The sequence below is a fragment of the Platalea leucorodia genome, assembly GCF_965183815.1.
Source record: "Platalea leucorodia genome assembly, chromosome: 6".
NCBI lineage: Eukaryota > Metazoa > Chordata > Aves > Pelecaniformes > Threskiornithidae > Platalea > Platalea leucorodia.
The window spans coordinates 7,290,687-7,309,631 of record NC_138828.1 but is presented as its reverse complement, the minus strand read 5'-3'; the positions used below and the strand labels follow the sequence as shown (position 1 = coordinate 7,309,631).

Sequence of the window (18,945 nt, the reverse complement as noted above, 5' to 3'; positions counted from 1 at the left end):
AGGCATGGCAGCATCAAACGTACTTGTGTGGGACCTAGTATTTCCTTTTTTGCCCCACATGTGAGCAACAAACTTAACAATAGGAGGAGTCTGGAGAGCGGCTTTGATGTCACTCAGAGCTATTTGTGCTCCTCATCAAACCTCAATTTACAAACTCCTGCCAAGATTGTCCAGCAAACCATTAACGTGTACTGCATTCAGGCAGTACATTCAGTACAGTGGTTGTTCAGCTTTCCAACCAGGTACTAGATGATCATTTAACCAGTGGTGGGTCTGAGCTGCTTCTCTTGCACTGATGTGATGTCTACTGCAAGCCAGCTGTTGGGAACCTGGTCCAAGACTGATTTCATTCTGGCCATGCAAAGAGCTTAGAGACACATTTCTGGACTACATAAAATCAGCACAGCAAGGTGTACGGGCTACTTGAGAAAGGAAGTCAGAGCAGGCTCAGTTCCATTCATCCTTTGCTGTACTGTACAGCCCAGAAGATTGCTGTAGCTCATATACTTTGAGCCCTGCTTATTCTACTGTACAGTACATTGAAAGTTAGGGTAACCACTTCGTCAATACTAGAGTCAAGGACTTCTGGAAGGGAGGCTCCTTTTCTATGTCCTAAACTAAGTGCACTTCGTTTAGGTCTGGTCCACAGTCATGTAAAAGACTACCTGTATTAATAGTAACACCGGGGCTCTTCTGTAACATTTTTCACTCAAAGCTCTTCACAGAGGAAGAGAAGTCATTTTCCCTCCGACAGCTTGGGGAAGAGAGGAGTGGCACAAAAGGCTGGCCCTACAGGACCGAGTGGCCCCACGAGGTGCTCAGGCATAAACTTACCAATGACTGTAAGCAGCCTGCACAAGATTTACCTGTTGCTGCCTCTTCATTATTTTTAAACCTCTTGCTGCTCATTTATTCCCCTCTGTGTGACCTACTAGGATTACTTATTGACCTGCTCAGCATTGCACTGTATGTGGAATATATGGAGAAAACAACTCAGGTGGAGGATGAGATTTGATACTGCTGTCCTCCATACTGAGTCACATCACACAAAAAGAATATTTAGTGTAAACGACCCTCCTTAGCTCCCAGCTGCCCTCACAGGCAGTTGTGCAGCATATAAGCAACAACAACATTGGTGAGGAACAAAATGCTATTCAGATCACAGGCACTTGAAAGGTCGAGGTTTCAGGTTATTTGCTTCCCTCCTAGATAATGGTCTATCAAAATATAAACCACCCCACCCTAGTTTCAAAACACCAACATGCAGCGCTAAGGTGGGGTAAACCAAGGCCATTCCCTCCCTGCTGTTTTTTAAGAAACATTATTATTGACTGTTATTCAAGCAACAGCAGTTAAGCAAAGAAACAACATATATCACACCCACCTCAAAGAAAATCCTTGTTGCTGTCCACAAACAGTTATCAACTATTTTTTCATAAGACATGAGGGGCATGTTGCCACTATCCGTACATATTTCAGAACCATCAAGTTGCACAATGCTGAACATAACTACTGAAATGGTGCTACTGCTGGTACGCCTGCCTGCCTTTCCTATGGACAGACACTCAAGCGTCTCTCGTGGCTTACCTGGAGGGGAGCAGATTGGATTGCACAAGGGTTTGGATGATGCCTGGCCCGGTGTGGGCCCCCATGAGGGAAGCTCTGCCACGCTCTCGTGTGTCGCTAGCACGCATGTTGAAGCTCTCGGGCATAGGGGGTTGAGGGCAGCTTCCTTGTGCACCAACTCTTTTTATTTCTAAAAGGCAACTGAGCTTACCCTGCATTGCTGTACACACTCTGAAGAAGCAAAGAAACAAAAAGGAGAGATATTTAAAGAAAAAAAAAAGTTTGATGTAAAATATCCTCAATTTACTTAGATATCTACAGCAAATAAAGTGCTTTTCCATGCAAAAGGCTGCTTGTCATAGAAAGCATTCTCCAGAAGGAAATTCACTCATTAGCTTGTGCAAGCTAAGTTAGAGAATGGCAACCTCCTGGTGACTTATCTTGGTTCCTAAGTAAATCCATCAAACTTTTCCCCCGAGCCTCGCATCTTCCTAAATCTCAGCCTTTGCAGGAAGGGCTACACATGCATTTTATCTTTTGTAAAAAGGCTGCATGGATTTTGAATTGAAAGACTTCAAGGCACTTCACTATTCAGAAATAAGAAATTATACGATAGCTTGTGTTTTAAGTTACTTCCTACTGTATCCTCTTGATAAATTGAAGGCTATACGCCTTCACAATTTTCCATTTACACGGAATTCCACCAGTTTAATCAAAGTGAAACATAAGGTACTGTTATGGTCCTTGTACCTTCAGATTTCCTTACTGATAACCCACATACTATCCGTTAACCCATTGCATCATTCAGAAGAATAAACAACCTGGGCTCAGCATACAGGAAGCTGAACAAAAAGGAAATAGAAAATATTAGTTCTCATATATATATTTGGACCTCTGCACAGTTCCTACAGACATATTTTCACAGATCAAGGTTATCCTTCCGAAGAGCCTGTTAAGTTCACTACGGAGACAAAAAGCATTTCCTATTTTTATTTTTCAAGTCTGAGCCTTTTTCATTTAAACCACGGTTACCTCAATCCCACTGAACTAAAGGATGGATCTGGTGGTTAATAAGGGTAGCAAAAGTCAGACTTACTTCCCATTCTCTCATAGCAAGCCATCCAGAATCACCCAGGCTATAACCAACATGAACATGCATTTTTCCCAAGTGTCGTTCTTTTGGTTTAGCAAGGCTCATATGCTTCCCTATTTAGCATGCCCTCTTTTCACAGGCTGCATGGAGTTGGGAAGTTATTTGCTTTAATATTGCTGAGATGACTGTGAACACGATCAGCTCACAAGGCTGAAACCAGTGCAATACAAATTGTCTTTGTATTAACCAGGGAAGTGCGGTGTCATCATAAGGTACTCAAAAATGCTTCTGATGGCAGTGAGGTGAATAGGAAGGCAGATATCTTCACCCGTAACTTCTTTCTTTTGTGCCTTTAAGATGTGGGATGTTGTCACCTCGTATCTCTGATTTTGTTTGGCATTTCCTAATTAGCAGGCTATCTGTGTGCCACAGCTGGCATGGTTTCTGGGCCTGGAGAAGAGGGACAGCCGCAGCAGGAAAATCCTTGGTGCCCCTCCCAGCATCAGTGCTCACGGAGGGTTAGGGGCTCAGGCACCGCCAACAATTGTGTGCATTGCCATGCCAGTTCATGGAGCTGCAATGCTGCCCGTGTTGAAGGTATGACAACCTGTCTGCTGGAGAGGGGAGACCATGCATCTGCTGAAAATGGCATATATGCTGCAATATTAAGGATTAGCTGTTTGTGTAATGCCAAAGATCTGCACCTTAGACACGCATCTTCAAACATGCACATAATGGAAGGGGCAAGGACCAATATAGGAGTTTAAAAACAAATTCCAAATCCAAAACCTTGAAGGATAGTTGTGATAGATAAACTTGTAATCTGGCAGAGAAGGGATACAATAAAAATTCTGGCAACCAGGCACAAAAGAGAGGAGTGCTGCAATTAAGTAAAATAAGCAACATTTACTTGGGGATACAGGCTACAAAATCCACATTTTTTACTTCTAGGAAGGTAAGGAAGTCTTTCCTCAGCCTGAATAAAAGAAAGGTGTTTAATACCTCTGCTCAGATGCAGAGGTGGAAACCCTTTCAGATTCTTAGCTTAGATCCTCAGTTCAGGTACAGAACCAAATACCACTCTCTTTCTAGGTACTTGACAGGACAAGGACTCAGCGAACTCTTTCCCAATGGGAGATGCAAATAATTATTAATGAGCAACAGATTAGCAATCAGAAATCCTAGACTTTGTCCCTGCCAGAAAAGAATGAATGTAATCAGAGAATCCATAATCAAACCAGTTTAATCATTGTGGGTGTACTGGCTCCAGCTGGAATGGAGTTAACCTTCTTCACAGCAGTGCATAAGGTGCTGTCGTTTGGATTTGTGACTAAAAGGTACAGATAACACACCAGTGCTTTGTCTATGGCTGAACAGTGCTTGCACAGCATCAATACTTTCTTGTTGTCTCACTCAGCCCCTACTCCAGCAACTAGGCTGAGTGCGGGCAAGAAGTGGGGAGAGGACACAGCCAGAACAGCTGCCATGAACTGGACAAAGAGACGCTCCATAGATGTTACGCTCAGCAATAAAAACTGGGGATGGGAGCTGTCTTCCAAGGCAGCCATTGCTCGGAGGCTGGCTAGACATCAGTCACCTTGTGGGAGGGGGTGAGTGATTGCCTTTGCATCACTTTTCCCCTTGCCCTTTACTTCACTTTAATATTAAACATTGTCTTGACCCATCAGTCTTTTTGCTTTTGCTCTTCCTATTCTCTCCCCCATTCCGCAGGGGGAGGGAATGAGAGAGCAGCTGTAGGGGTGCTTAGCTGCTGCCTGGGGTCAACTCACCACAGTGGAAAAGAGTTTGGTGCTTTGAAAAAGCTGAGGTAGTCACGTGTACGTTCTGGGTGCTCGCTGACCCCGCACAACCATGCCTCGTGTACTTCTGCAGGGCTGGTGTGAGAGGGGAACGTAGTAGCATTTTTCCCTCATGTTTCCTTTTAAGGCCAATAAGAAAACCGCTAGATACTAGATGGAGATTTTAACAGCACCAGCCCAGGTGAAATTCCACCTAGACTCCCCAGTCATCATTCAGGCAGCTTGTTCTTGGGCAACAGACCACTGAGGAGAGGTACACTTTTATACTTAATAGGACTTGCTGGTATAACTACAGATGACCTACAGCTGAATTCTTCCACCAGCACATATTAAACCCCCTTTTCTAGGTAGAATGAGCTGTACTGATGGACATTTTTGGTTTATGTGATTGCATCAACATGGGGTGCTGTGTCTACTAACAGTGACCTCAATCCTCCCTCCTATCTTCCACACTCGTGTTCTGGTAATTTTGCAAGCAATTGCAATACAATGTGTACATTTACTGTAACGGCTGTTTTCCATTATAGCAGGTACATACCACTACTACTACTATTAGATATTCCTATAACACAACAACACAAAGCAAGTAGCGTCTTGCTGAGGGATTGATCCAGGCAGCACACAGTACTCTTCTTTGGAAGGGACCTGAGGACCACCAGAAGAAGCCATTTACCAACTCTGTTCTTAATCATTCTTATTTCCCCAGCTACCTGGGAAAATATTTTTTTTTTTCTTCTTTTTTTAGAACTTTCTGTAGGCTAAGGTAGGTATTGTTAATTTAAAATTTAATTAGGTAATACAACTCCAAATACATTGTCTTCACCATTGCACCACAGTAACTTGTTATTAAAGTTGGCACACACAAATGATTACGGTTGTGTAAGACTTCATAATATAGGATATTCTTTTCACTTCTTCAATATTTTGCCAGGCTTCTTTATGGTGGGAACACTTTTCTCAGTAATTTAACTTAAAATCTAAGAAATGGGATGTCCAGGTTATTTCTAAAGCTGCTTTTGAAATACGTACTACATCTTAAGCAAACTTTCTTGCGTATATATAAAAACAAAGTACAGGCTATTTTGTCACACACCTAATTTTGTACATAGCATTAAAAAACTAAATTTTTCGGTCACTCCCATAAACCTTTAGTGGCTTTTAATCATGTTATTTGGTCCCTACATAATTTCAGGGCTGCTTATGAAATCTGACACCGATTTTTGCTGAAGTTACTGCAATAAAAGAATGTAACCGGTAGATTTGTTCTGAAATTCTTTTAAAGATTACCCATCGAGAAATCAATACAGGCAGAAGATTATTTCTGGGGGCATTTTGGTGGATGTAGGAAAATTTCTTGACATACAGCGGACAGCTAGCTAAACACTGAACCAGTGCTGCTGCTGGAGAGGTCAGGAACAGAAGCGCCACATTTCAGCCCCGCGCTGTTCCTGGGGGTGTCCGTAGGCTGAGCACTGCTCCCTACCACAGCCAGCCCCAAGCCCTGCTGGGCAGCCAGGTTGCCCGAGGTCCTCTGTGTGCATGCACTTACGCCTGGGCATGCTGACTTGATTTGACATTGATCCCACTGAAATAACTAGTTTTTCTCCTGAGAAAGCCTGAGAGGATCTCACCTTCCCAAATGTGAAGGTCTTATGTGCAGTAGGTATTTTCTTCTCTGCTATCTTTCTGTACAGCATAAGGAAATAAGTACTTGCACTTTGTAAACCTCCCTTTTTCTGATAAAATGGTTTTCCTTAGCTCTAAGACACTTGCCACTCTCGTATGATGCTAAATGGAAACACTGTCATCTGCAAACAAAACTACAACATACAGATAATGAAACGTTGCTCACCACAGCATTGGACAGGAGATCTTTTTTCAACTCACTATCGCATTCTGCCATTTCACTGTAACCCTGGTGTAAGTCAGCTATATAAGGAGGGGAGAGAGAGCAAGAAAACAAAGCAGCAGCTGAACTCACATGTGTAGGAAGTTTTCATCTTCTGTCTCTCAGCAGAGTAGCTACATGAGTATTTTCTGGGGATGTTAAGTGTACTTGCATTTCTGACACTATTCAAAAGTCCACTAGAGAGCAGCTATGCCTCACATTTACTGAGGTTTTTTTTTTTAATTAGTTTCTCTGACATTTATTACACTTAACTCAAATGACTAATCAGACCTGAAAAGCTTTCTCAGTACTAGACTGAGAAGCGATGGAGGTGTGGATTCAGGCTGCTCTGATTCATACCAGTGTAATAGCTCTCTCTTAGCACTGATCTGGTCTTGTTCATGCACATCATCATTCTTACAGATATCCTGGCTCATATGCTAGTTTGGGATATTTCATTTAAACTGAAGAAATGCAGGGCTGAGTTTCAGGCTTTTCCTTAAGCAAGCCTTGAGTGCCCCATGTTGTGAACTCCCTCGAATTCCTTCAGGAAGGAAAGGAGTACAGATTTTTTGGAAGAAGTCCAGAGCAAGAGGCAGCCAAAGGGCCTAGTCTTTCCAGTCAATGGATAAAACAGGAACTGAAAGCTAAATACGGTTCTTTTACCCCATTTCCACTAGGTGCAAAGAAGTGCTGTGTAGGTCTAAAAAACTAGTAAGGCATAGCAGTCCACATCAACCCACATTAGGCCATCTTCCACTAACTTACGGAAGATGTTAATTAACACTGAAGAATAATTTGCACTAATGAGAGGACAATGTATTGTATAAAATACAATTTTATAAAGAGAAAACCATTTATTGTATAAAATATTGGCTTTTCTTGACCGTTCTCTTAACCTTATAAAAAGGTTAAACTTGTCTTTCTTTAAACATCAAGGAACAGGTTAAATATAAAGACACCATTTAAATTCCAAAAGTCTCACTATTTATCCTTCTGTGAGAGGAAAAAAATAAAGGAAACTACTACCTGTCACAACAGCTGGTAAATCCAGATTCCCTAGCCTGGTCTGGTAAGTCAAAGAAAATTGCTCTGGCCCTGTTAGAAGCAAACATTAATAAGGTAGAAGGACATCACCTTGTCTCCAGTCCCCAGACCTAAGCAGATACACATTGGCTAGCTATTCCCTGAGCTGCACAAACCTTTCACAGGCTTTCCACAGCTCCTCATGGTCACTCATACTTGGTCACCCAAGCATGTCACCCGGTGCATTAGAGGGAGGACTAATAGCAGGGGCACGTGCACGTTAAGTACAGTGCCAGGGAAGCGGAGGCAGTGGCCACCGGAGTGGTGCCAAGCTTACTGCTACACGGAATAATTCGGGGTAAAGGGCCCCCACCTCTCCCCAGTGCAGCGTTTCCCAGCCCTCTGTTCCTGGCAGTCCTTCAAGTCCCAGCATTTTCTTCAACCTGCATGATCCTGGACCCTCATAAATTGCCTTAAAGCGGCTGGGTAGCTCTACTTTGGCACATTGGTTTGCTGACCTCCCTTTTTTATATCAGATCGCTTAACCCTCATGCATGAAGGAGGAAGGACAAGGACTAATTTCAGGTTTGTACATGCTGAAGGTCAGGTTTTTCTTGTATACTTTAACAGCTACTTCTTTATCCTTAATATTCTGGAATACTGATTACCCACTGCTTTTAAAACTATTTCAAATAATGAAACATCATAAATGGAAAACTGAAATGCTCATATGAAAGTGTCAGCATGAAACATTTTGGTATTTCTAATTATTTATTAGTTTCGACAGAAATTGGGACAAAATCAATAAAATCAATCAGGATATGATGAAGAACAGAGCTAAAAGGGAAAATCTGTGCAGTTCAATTCTTAAAAGCATTGAACTAGATCTAGCAATGGAGGAGAAAACAAGGCAGCTCAGAGAATGAGTAAGGAGAGTTTCCACGGCATATGATTATATCAGAGGGTAAAACTGTTTAATCTCTGCTCAACTTAAAGACAATTTAAAGTGCAGCGAATGGTGGCCTTTCTCTCAGAAAAACCCAGCATGGCCAACACAGAAATGCAGAGGGCAATAGCAAGAAGAGAGCCAAGAAAAAAGCTACAGGGTCTATTGCTTCTCTGCAATACTCTGTATTTTTCATGGCATCTTTCAAAATAACGTTCTTCTTTAACCTTCTCCTGCAGATCCGCCACAAACAGCGATTTGAAAGAACATCAGCCTCCTTTGATCTCCGGTTATTGTTTTGGAAATTACAGCTTTGTCTCCTTTTTTCTTCACGCCGTTTCTGATATTCTCATTCTAACATAAGCAAAGAGTTTTCCTGTTCTCAGCTTTAGTGTTTCCATTTCCCTTCACGTTGTCACCCTTTGTGCAGCAATATCAAGTATAATTATTTTGCAGCCTCTGGAGTCCAATCAGCATCTCCTTACGTGTTGTGCATGGTATGGACACACAACTCCAGACGATCAAGGTGGTGTGGCTAAAAGCACTGGTACATGTGCACTCCTTGACCAGTCCAAAGGGTGAGTAAAATGCAATCTTCCCGGTGACTTAAGCTCTTCACATTTTATTTTGCCTGTGGTTGGGCTACAAGCACATACGCAGTTGCCAGCAGTGGCTCAGCTGATGGCAGTAGCGGGTGAAGGTCTGGTTTGAACGTGAAGGCTAAGAAGGACACGGCCAAATCCACCCTCTCCTTCTCATGCCTGCCGAGTGCAATAGGCCTCCATGCCCAGTGGTGCAGTAACAATTGCCTATGGTCCACTTGTAAATCAGATGCCTGAAATGATCAGGGTTAAAATAAATACTCCACAAAAGGGGAGAAGGGTGACAGAAGAAGTGCAGCCTTCTAGACCGTGGGATAATGAAAGATGCCCTTAAAAAAATAAAAAAAGAAAACACCACTAAGGCAAGCTTCCACCATTATCTTAAGTCATTTGCCCATGGTGTAGAGCACCATTTCTCAGCTGGTAAGAGCGTATCTTCCTGGGAAGGCATGGCAAGGTACCTGCAGCGTCCCTGTGCCCAGACGGCCAAGCGCCTCCCAGGATGCACCCCACCATGACGGCTGGTCCAGCCTAACAGCTTCCTGCCACAGCAAGGTACATTTTTGGCTGGGTCAGTGACCTAACTTGTTCCCTGAGAGGCAAACGCCAAAGCTAGTGAATAGCCAGTGCTAGAAGGAGGGGGAAAAAAAAGCACCTCCTGTGACTTTTCAGCTGGGCCCTCAACACCGGGGGGTCAAGCCTGCACAAGGGAAGATTTAAGCAGCTACTTTTGCTCCTCAGCACCTGGGATGCGACCATCCTGGGAGGGAGAGCGGGTGCCTGGAGCAGAGTTGCAGCACTGGTGCTTCATTGCCTATCCGTGGCCAGCAACAGGCAGGTAGGTTAGGAGGAAGACAGGCTCGGAGACACAAGTGGAAATGTAGGGGCTAAGAAACCACCTAAAAATGCCGCCAACTAGGGATCTGAAGAACTGTAGGCTCAGTTACACAGAAAATGAGAAAACAGAGGCACAGATAGAATTCTTCCTTGGGTTCAATAAAAAAAAGTAGTTGTGTAATCCTTATGATAATCAGAAGAAGGGGATCGGGATTGGAAATTCAGCTATATGGAGAGGAATGCTGAATCTTATGATATTGCTTCTGGATAAACTCTGGATGCCCAGAAAAGTTCTTCCTTGGTTATCTGTATATCCCACGTTTGCAGTCATTACGGGAAAAATGTGATTTGCAAAAGCCTCCATTGATCTAGACTAGCATCTTCAGTGCCTCCTTGTTTTTCTCTTGGGTTCCCACAAGTTAGTTCAGAGAAACAGCACTGTCTGCTCAAGGAACGGGGTATCAAGTGTTAAGTCTGCAAGAGGCACATAAATAACAGGCAAGAAAAATGTCATTGTCCAGAAGAGTACCTTAAGACAGCAATTTTACTATTTTCTTGTATATTCACCTACGAATGCAGTCATCATGTTTACTGGCTCAGGCCTCTGGAAAGAAAACACAAGCAGGACAAGACACTTTAATTTTCCAGTCAAAGGTACAACGTTAGAGTAACACTTTTTTTTTTTTCCTTGAAAAGGAACAACTCTCCTATCAGGACCAATGAGACAGTAGCATGGAATTAAAATCTATGGTCTTCTATTGATGTTTCAATATAGAAATTACTGAAAATTATTGAGATGAATCTTGCGGTCATCCCTCTGAAATTAATTGACAGTGGGTGATCACACTTCCAATCTCTGCTCACACAGAAGTCTTTGACTAATGTTTTCAGACAGATTTTTGTACTCCCACGACTGCACCGAGTAGTTATTTTCACACAAGTAGTTATTTCATTTATATTTCAGCAAGAAACTTTGTTTTGTACCTTGAATGTTCTTTTCCTTCTCCTTTGTTTTCTATTCAGAGGTCTTTACTTATTTTTAATAAGCTTCCATAGGTTCACTTACAGGGAATGGTGTACATGCTTCTGGGAACCTGCCAGAGGCAAAATTGGTGGTGGTGAAAACTCAAAGTTTGGGCAGTCATTGCTCACAACAGTGAAGGGAACAGGGTTTGCCAATATTAGAGGCTCAGTTATCCTGTATTGCCACAGCTCAGCTTTCTGGGGGGTTACAGGACGGCAGGCACTCACCAGAGCAGAAGGGAGAAGAACAAGGGAAGGAATGAAGGCTAATGCAGGTGGGTCCATGACTCTCCTAGTTCCAGTTCGGCGATGCAGACATGGATGTGTTGCCGCTACACCTACACAGCATAGCGAAGCCAAGAAACTTTCTCTCTCCTCCTTCCAGTTCCGGCTGTGCATACCTGCCATATCTGTTGCACCAACATCAGCACATTTCACCCTTCAACGAACTGAATCCGTTCATTGAACATAGCATAAAATCCAACTACGAAAGAAAAAAGCACATAACTGATCTAATGTTCAATTACATTTTTCTGTGATTGCAACTGCTTCCACTGCAGCTCCCTCTTTGTCCTACCTTTAGATTCATTAGTCTTGGATTTACCTTACATGTAAACTTATTTATTTAGACCACCTGAAAGACTATAGATACTGCTGGTTACCCTAAATGGTACCAATACCATGGTTTATTCTAAATTACCTTACTTAGTTGTTTGGGTTTTTTAAAATCAAATTCTCACTTGGAAGATTTTTATTTTATAATGTCTATATAATTTCCCACAATTAATTTCTCTATTTGTCTCCACACTTGAGAAATGCTTTCCTCTCACCTCTAACTCCCTGTATTTAATTTTAATTTCCTTCTTAGACCTTAATCATAATCAAGAATATCTTTGATTCTTCTCCCTTTTTGAGGTCAAAACAGGCTCACAGTACATCTTAAAACGTTTCCATTATTGTTTCCACTGAATGCAAGGAAAATGTTGACTTCATTAAAAAAAGAATAAAATTAAACCAGAGATAATTTTCATAAATTAGATGTACAGATTTCACAGCTCAGAAACAAGGATGTCAAACGTGTCCAGCTTATACAGCCTCCTACACAGAAACCACAAGGTTTCAACGACAAGTCACTGAAACCACAGCATTCAGCTTTTTATCCAAGACTACCTTTACCAAACGGGTGCTGCTGCTTCAGTGTGATGACTGATCACACAATAGTTTTTCCAAGGTTCGCTGAAGGTGCTGACCTGTGAAAAGAAATGAAACTCATTATGCAAAGCAACTGTGCTATATAGCTTTTCAAATCTGTATGTGTGTGCATATAAAAGATATATCTGTAGGCATAGGCACACATATGCGTATCTGTTATATACGTGTAGTTATAGATGAAGACAGAAACAGACATCTGAAAAAAATTTTACCAAGAAAAGCTGTTTTTTCAAAGATACTACATTAAAGTTTTATCTGTTAAGGACAGTATGAACTAGTCACCTCCGAGCATTCCCTAACCTGCTGTAAACAATTAAATAGCAGATTTATTTAAGTGTAAAGTCGTAACAAAGTGCATTATATTCACAGAGTAATTCATATATCAGAAACAGAATAGTTAGTATTCCTATTTAAGATAATTCTATACTGGTATAGTTAAATCCACATTAGAGATTTTATTGATATAACTGCCTGAAAAACAACAACAAATCCTGCCCAACTGGTACTTTTATACCTGAAAGAGTCTTAAACGTAGACCAGGCTGCAGAGTTAAGACTTTCCTAAATCCTCTTCCTTAAAATGATTCTGCCAGAAATTACATTTCAGCCACAACTAAAGGGCTGAATGCTGTTTGCACTGGCACCAAACTGCTGCTCCTAGAATGATGCTAAGCGATACCCACTGGCCCCCTCAGCCTTGTGTGCTAAGGAGGTACTTGTTGCGTAGGCGATCCACAGTTTTGATCAGCAGTAAAGCCAGTAGAAGAGGAGTTTCTGACTTCTAGCAACTCATTGCTATTTGCAAATCTGTCAGTTGTGCTAAGGAGAAAGTAGAGTTGATAGTGAAATGATTCCAATCAAAACAAAGCAAAACAAACAAACTCTCAAGGCTTTTGCAAGAGGAATTTTTAACCTGGATCATTTTAATGACCCAAGCTACTGTAACAGAGGCTCCTCAGACTGGAATAAACTGTGACGCAGAGATACAGCAGAGTGGCAGTGACCTGAAGGAGAAAGTTCTTTAAATGGCTTTGCTACTGAAGAAAGCACTTGCATTACTACATCCTGAGATCTGCAGAGGTGGCTTCTGCCTCAGCCTTCCCTTTGGTTATGCAGTGTGACACCAGAGCCTCTTCTCTGCTGCAGAGGCTGAAGTACAAACAGCATCTGATGGCTGATCCAGTGGTTTGCAGCAGTGGCAGCGCACAGGAGAAGTTGGTCTGCAAGCATGTACTTAGAGTCACTCCAAGGGGAGGCAGATGGGGAGGCACATCGTATTCTCCAGTGCAATCTCACCCTGCTCCTCCATCCTTACGATTTCTTGCTGTGCCACAGAGGTGCCCCAGCATGGTATGACATGACACCGTTCCCAGGCCTGGGAAGACAAAAAAAAGGGCAGGAGAACAACGTGAATGAGTTTATAAAACTTGAAACCAACACTATCATTAAAAAAATAATTCTAATAGAAACCGTGTATACACAGTAAACATATACATATATGAAGGAGGGTACAATCTGTAATATTTTGGTAGTACCCGAGAACCAGAAAGTGAAACTGGTTAGAAATAGAAGTGGTGTTCAGTCATCTGCTTCTACCAATACATGCCAGAAGGTAAAGCATAATAAAAAGTGAAAAACTGCATTTTATTTTAAAGATAACTTTATGTAGAATGTATTTGTAAGGAAGGTAAAATCAGGACAGATTTGCTGGAGAGGAGGGAAAAGAGGCCATAGCCCCTCACTGGCTGTGCCCTGTTTTTTGCTCTAGACTATGTAAGAGGGGAACAAGTGCACTGCTGCGGAGATCCCACACCACAGCAGCCTCACCAAACCCCGGGAGTGACTTCCAAAAGAATCTCTAACATCAGACCTTTACTTTTGATGTGGAAAGACAAGCTGTAACGTCACGCCGATCACCATGCAAGGCATGTCAGGCTATAGGAAGGCCCAACTGCCAGTGGAACAGTTACATATGTAGTGTATTCCCACAGGCTGCAGTAGACTCCGCACCAGGCTTCTCCATCTTGAGCCTATAATGGTTTGGGGGTTATTTGTTTTGTGCTATTGATATTGTAGCATAGGAGTAACTCTTTTCTGACTTCTGTTCCTTAACATTAGTAAATGAACAAAGGCAGCATTTTGTGTTGTGCCATTCTGCTTCCTCCATTCACTGTCCAACATCTGCATGCCTCTCTCCATTTTTCTTTCTGAACATTTTGAATGAACATGACGTACGCTGTTGGGTTTCAGTACTACCACATCACTGCTTTTCACACCATAGGCCATACTGTCTCTTAGTGAAGTCATCGGGAAATGCGTATTACATATGGAGAACACTTCTGCAGTAGAAAGATTGTGCACCGCTGGGCCATGTTTCACGAGGAGACCCGAAGATGCGCAGTGCGATACCATCAAGCACTAGAGCTGCAGCTGAAGTCATTGTTGCAACACAGTAGAGGAGCACTGACTTTTCTTGCTTATTGCCCCCCCCCCCCCCCCCCCCCCGCCCCCAGCCTGTGGCTTTCAGCTGAACAACTATTTTCTGCCTTCAAATTGTTAAAAGAACTGTGGTAGCTTGACTTCCTGTCAACTGCTGCTTTGTCTTCTGAACGTGGCTGTCCGCTGGTAGTGGGGAAAGATTACTAGTAGTACTGTAAATAAGAATGAAGCCGCCCTATAAAAGCTGGAACACAGCTCAGGCACAGAAAAAGCTCTAAGCTCTTACCATTACAGAGATCGAACTGATAGGGCCTTATGCAGGAGTTTTTAGCTGAGATGTGAAAGGAACTATATGACGTGGATGCCTGCAATGGCAGAAGACCAGACTTGGTGACCCAGCAAAGCTTCTTCCATCCTACATGCAGAGAAAGGTGTGACCCAGGAGGTGGGAGGCTGCTCCAACATTAAAGGAAAGAGTTGAAAGGACGTGGTCACAAGAGGACAGCTCTTCTGAGTATCTGGTTCTGTTCATAGTGGGTCTAGGCTTGTCTCAGGCTCTGGATGTTGACGCGACATTTTCTCAATACAGTTTAGTAGTAGTAGTTGATAAGGCTAGAAATACATCAATCAAACTACGTGCATAACAAGTGTTATTGGGTTGACCTAGGAGCAGGATGCATCTGGTATTTAACGTATATACAATCGCTGTTAAATTGTTCTGCTTTATAGTCATAGTCACCCACTTCTGCTGAACCAGGGAGAATGAAGACAATAATGGCTGGTACAAAACACATGAGGAACATTTGCAAGTGGCTTTGCATTTCTCATGCATCTTCGCTAGCTGAAGCTGTTTCTAAAGCTTAGATAGAACCATAAGCAGGGTTGTACTAGATGCAGACAGATTTTGTCTATTCTTGAAAGTGGGTTCTACTTTCCATCCACCAAGTCTCTTTCATTCTTACGTTGTCTCTTTTTCTGTTACACGGTATTGCATCTCAGCCTTAATTGCAATAGAGAACCACAGGTTATAATGCTGATGTCAGTGATGTTCACTGCTAGAAGTGTAAGATAATGTTTTCTAAATCTGGTAACAGCTAGAGGCCAAACACCGTCATGCCCACAGTACCCAGGTACCACTCCAGCCCCTATTACCAACTGCAGACAGGGGAGTTCTTTGGCACTCACACAAGTTCTCTAAAGACAGAACAGTTCACTGGACTTTAACCCAGCCAGCTGAGCACTTGTCATACTCTTCTTGTTTTCCAGCAACTGGGAATTGTCTTAAATATTTTGCTTAAGGTAATTACCCTTACAAGATATAAGAAGAATCTTCTGTAATAAAAGCTTTTGCTTGGCATCCCTTTGATCTTCAGTACATTCTTTCAGGACAGAAATGCACGATCTCCTATAAGACCTGTTCCATTTATTCCTCCAATTCCTTCATTTGCTGCATGGGATCTTTTTATTAGCCAATGTTAGACCCACTTCAGTATGTGTTAGAAACTGGCTGTAAGTTAACTCTGAAGGAACTTTATGGAGAATGACAATAGTTTTGTATCGTCATATGCAGCCTATTAATTTTTTAGTGTCTGTGTCACCACAGTCAGAGTTGTATTTACTCTGATTTTTATAGCAAATACAATTACAAGTTCGGAATAGATTTTTTCCCAGGTTTGATTTTCTCTTTTCAAAGCAAGGTTAAAAGACAGAATTATACCGAAGCTCATAATAAGAAAGTGAGATTGAAAGAGGGTGGAACTAACTTGCAAAGTTGTCAGAAATATTTTAAAGACTAGTCTTCCTAAAAGTGTTATACAGGAGTCGTCTTCCTAGTCTCCCATTTTCCAGCATAAGTCTCTCCCCTTGCCTTCCTACAATCCCCCCCTAGTCGCAGACAGTATACACATGAAACTTCATGTACGTAAGTTATAAAAATTCTTTGAAAGCAGCCCTGTACATTACAGACTTTTTTGGCTGAGCCATAGCAATGACTAAGCTATGGGAAAAGCCTCCATTCAGCTATACTGTAAAGGAAAATGTGGGTGGGGGAACTGGGCTTTCAGGGTCGAAGTCATTCAGCACTTGGGTGGCACTGTCGCAAAGAGGAAAGAGGAAGACTGAGCCTCGCGAGCCTGGGATGGGAGGTTTTTCAGATTTCCACTCTGCAGCCGTCCCTCTGGGGCCGGGCAGGCGACAGTGCGAGCGAGAGTGTCATTATTTGACTCAGCATGTTCCTAAGCCACAAAAGAGAAGTGACGTATATAAAAAGCATATTGCTCACTCTTATCTGATCAGAGGGATATCAAGGAGTTTTCTCCACTGCCTAGACATAAAGGAAGTTGTTCTTTGTCCTTATATTTCACTTTCTCTGTCAGCATACCTTTCTTCAAGCAATTATTTTGACCTTATAGCCTCTAACACAAACCAGAAGACTACACAGTTTTAGAGACATGATATGCAACCACCTGCTACCACATTGCCAAATACCTATTGGTTCGCTTCCCATTCTAATTACTCCACCAACTTTAAAACTGATTTCCAATATGATAGATTTAATTTAGGAATATCTCAGATAGAGCCATCTCACCTCCCATGAATTTGGTGGAGGTTTGCCTCCATCAAATCCATGAATTATCCTGCTGGACCAGCAAATGAATCAAGTCTGCCATATTTCTGTGATGCTTCTGGTAGAAAATGACAATGCTTCACTTGCTACCCAAATGGTCTCTGGCACTATTGCACAGCCATTCTTTCACACAGTGGGTTTTACTGTAAAATACGCAGTGGTCTTCATCGCAGTCAACCTCTTTATCTCCTCTAATATCATAAACTGGCTTTTGCAGTGAAGTGCTGTACAAGAAGGTTTGTTTTGTTAGGACCACAAACAGCACACACAACCTGCCAGCCATCAGCAGGGCTCTCCCACTTGGACTCGGTTAGCAAGATCATTCAGTAAACCTAAACATGAAGGGATAACCACAGCCTAACATAACAGCTTTGCTTAAATATGAAGCTTGTGATGACTCAAACTCCTCAAAACAGTGCTCATCAGGCTTCAGCTTGGTTCAGTGGATTTAAAGCTGCCTTTGCCTGCCATTATATTTCTTTCTTTCCTAAAGCAACAGGATCTCAGGACTGTCCAAGCTAGTAACATGCGGAGCCTTATGATTATCTCACTCCTTCGTTATTCAGATTTTACCTCCAGAAGCATCACTGTTTTAAGACCTGGTCGCTGCATGAGATCCATAATTATTACAAATTTATGAAAAAACAAAAAGATGAAAATGGTTGTTAACTACACGGGTATGATTCTACTATGGAGTTGTAGGGTTTCATTATGTGTGGCCATATAGACCAGAACCAGTATCTGGTAATGACTCCCAGAGACATAGCTATACCCAGAATACCCTTATGCATACTATTATCTAGCAAATCACCAAGGACAAAGAAAAATGCAATGTTAGCCTATAACAGGTGAAGCGTTTCTAGTTGATATGATAAAATATTAAAGCCAATGTACAATGTGGCTGTACGATGACAGAAGCCAATGCCCTCTATGTTGTCCCTTCAAGTCCTGCATTTCTGAAAATACATGGACAGTCATAGTGTGCCTTAACTGAAGTTCTTGAGTGGTCCTGAAGTTGTCTGGTCAATGCAAACAATCTGCAGTGGTATCTCTGCATGAATAACTGCCAACCACCTAATAGGACAGAGCTAATAGAGTCGTACTCCACATCCAAGTGGCAGGCTTCCAACCTATCAGCCAAATAAAGATGCATAAAATAGAGGCTGTCAGGGCTAGCATGATCACCTACAGTAGCTAGGCTCGAAGGAGCTTCTCAAAATAACCCTCGGTTGAAATACTGACAATAAAAAGCAGAAGCAGACATTATTACTAGCCTGCTCCTTGACTATCAACACTTCCAACAGCACAGTGAAAAACTGGATTGAGAATACAATGCATGTTCATCCAAGTTACCTGTCAATAACCTACACAGAAGATGAAGGTTCAGTTACAGTAAAGAGGAGCGAGCTAAGTACTCTCTTCATGTAAAGAATACCACTATTAGAAAAAAATATCTCCATCCTCTCAGCGGCTTCACAGAGGTGTTGAACAACAGATAAAAAAAATTTTGCAAAGCTTCACATGAATGGGATGGGGGTGTGTGGATAAAAATAAGTATTGGTCACCATATGGTTTCTCAAACAAAAGATGCTGCTAAGTTCCATTAATGAACCTTAGCTATAAATTCACACAACTTCTGAATAAAACCTATTGAGATACCCCCTACTTCACAGTTCAGCTGCACTGCTTATCTAAAGTTATTTCAAGACATGTCCATCAAAAGAAATAATAATAAAAAAAATCATCACACTACCTTTTCATCAAGAAATTAAATTTTAGACTATGTGGTAAAGAATTCTTTTTTTACTTATTTCAGTTCTCATTTTTCAGGATTTCTGTTCTATCAGGTGTGATTAGCTATCCCTTTC

At 42.0% G+C, this 18,945-nt stretch overlaps 1 long non-coding RNA gene across 1 annotated transcript; it reads right to left on the bottom strand.

Moving 5' to 3' along the window:
- Window positions 1–10,296: 10,296 nt before the first annotated feature.
- On the bottom strand, window positions 10,297–11,293 carry LOC309592265. The gene is made up of 3 exons (XR_014228542.1): window positions 11,030–11,293; window positions 10,763–10,872; window positions 10,297–10,382 (listed from the first exon to the last, which is right to left on the bottom strand). It is a non-coding gene; the product is annotated as an uncharacterized lncRNA (long non-coding RNA).
- Between the last annotated feature and the right edge of the window lie 7,652 nt (window positions 11,294–18,945).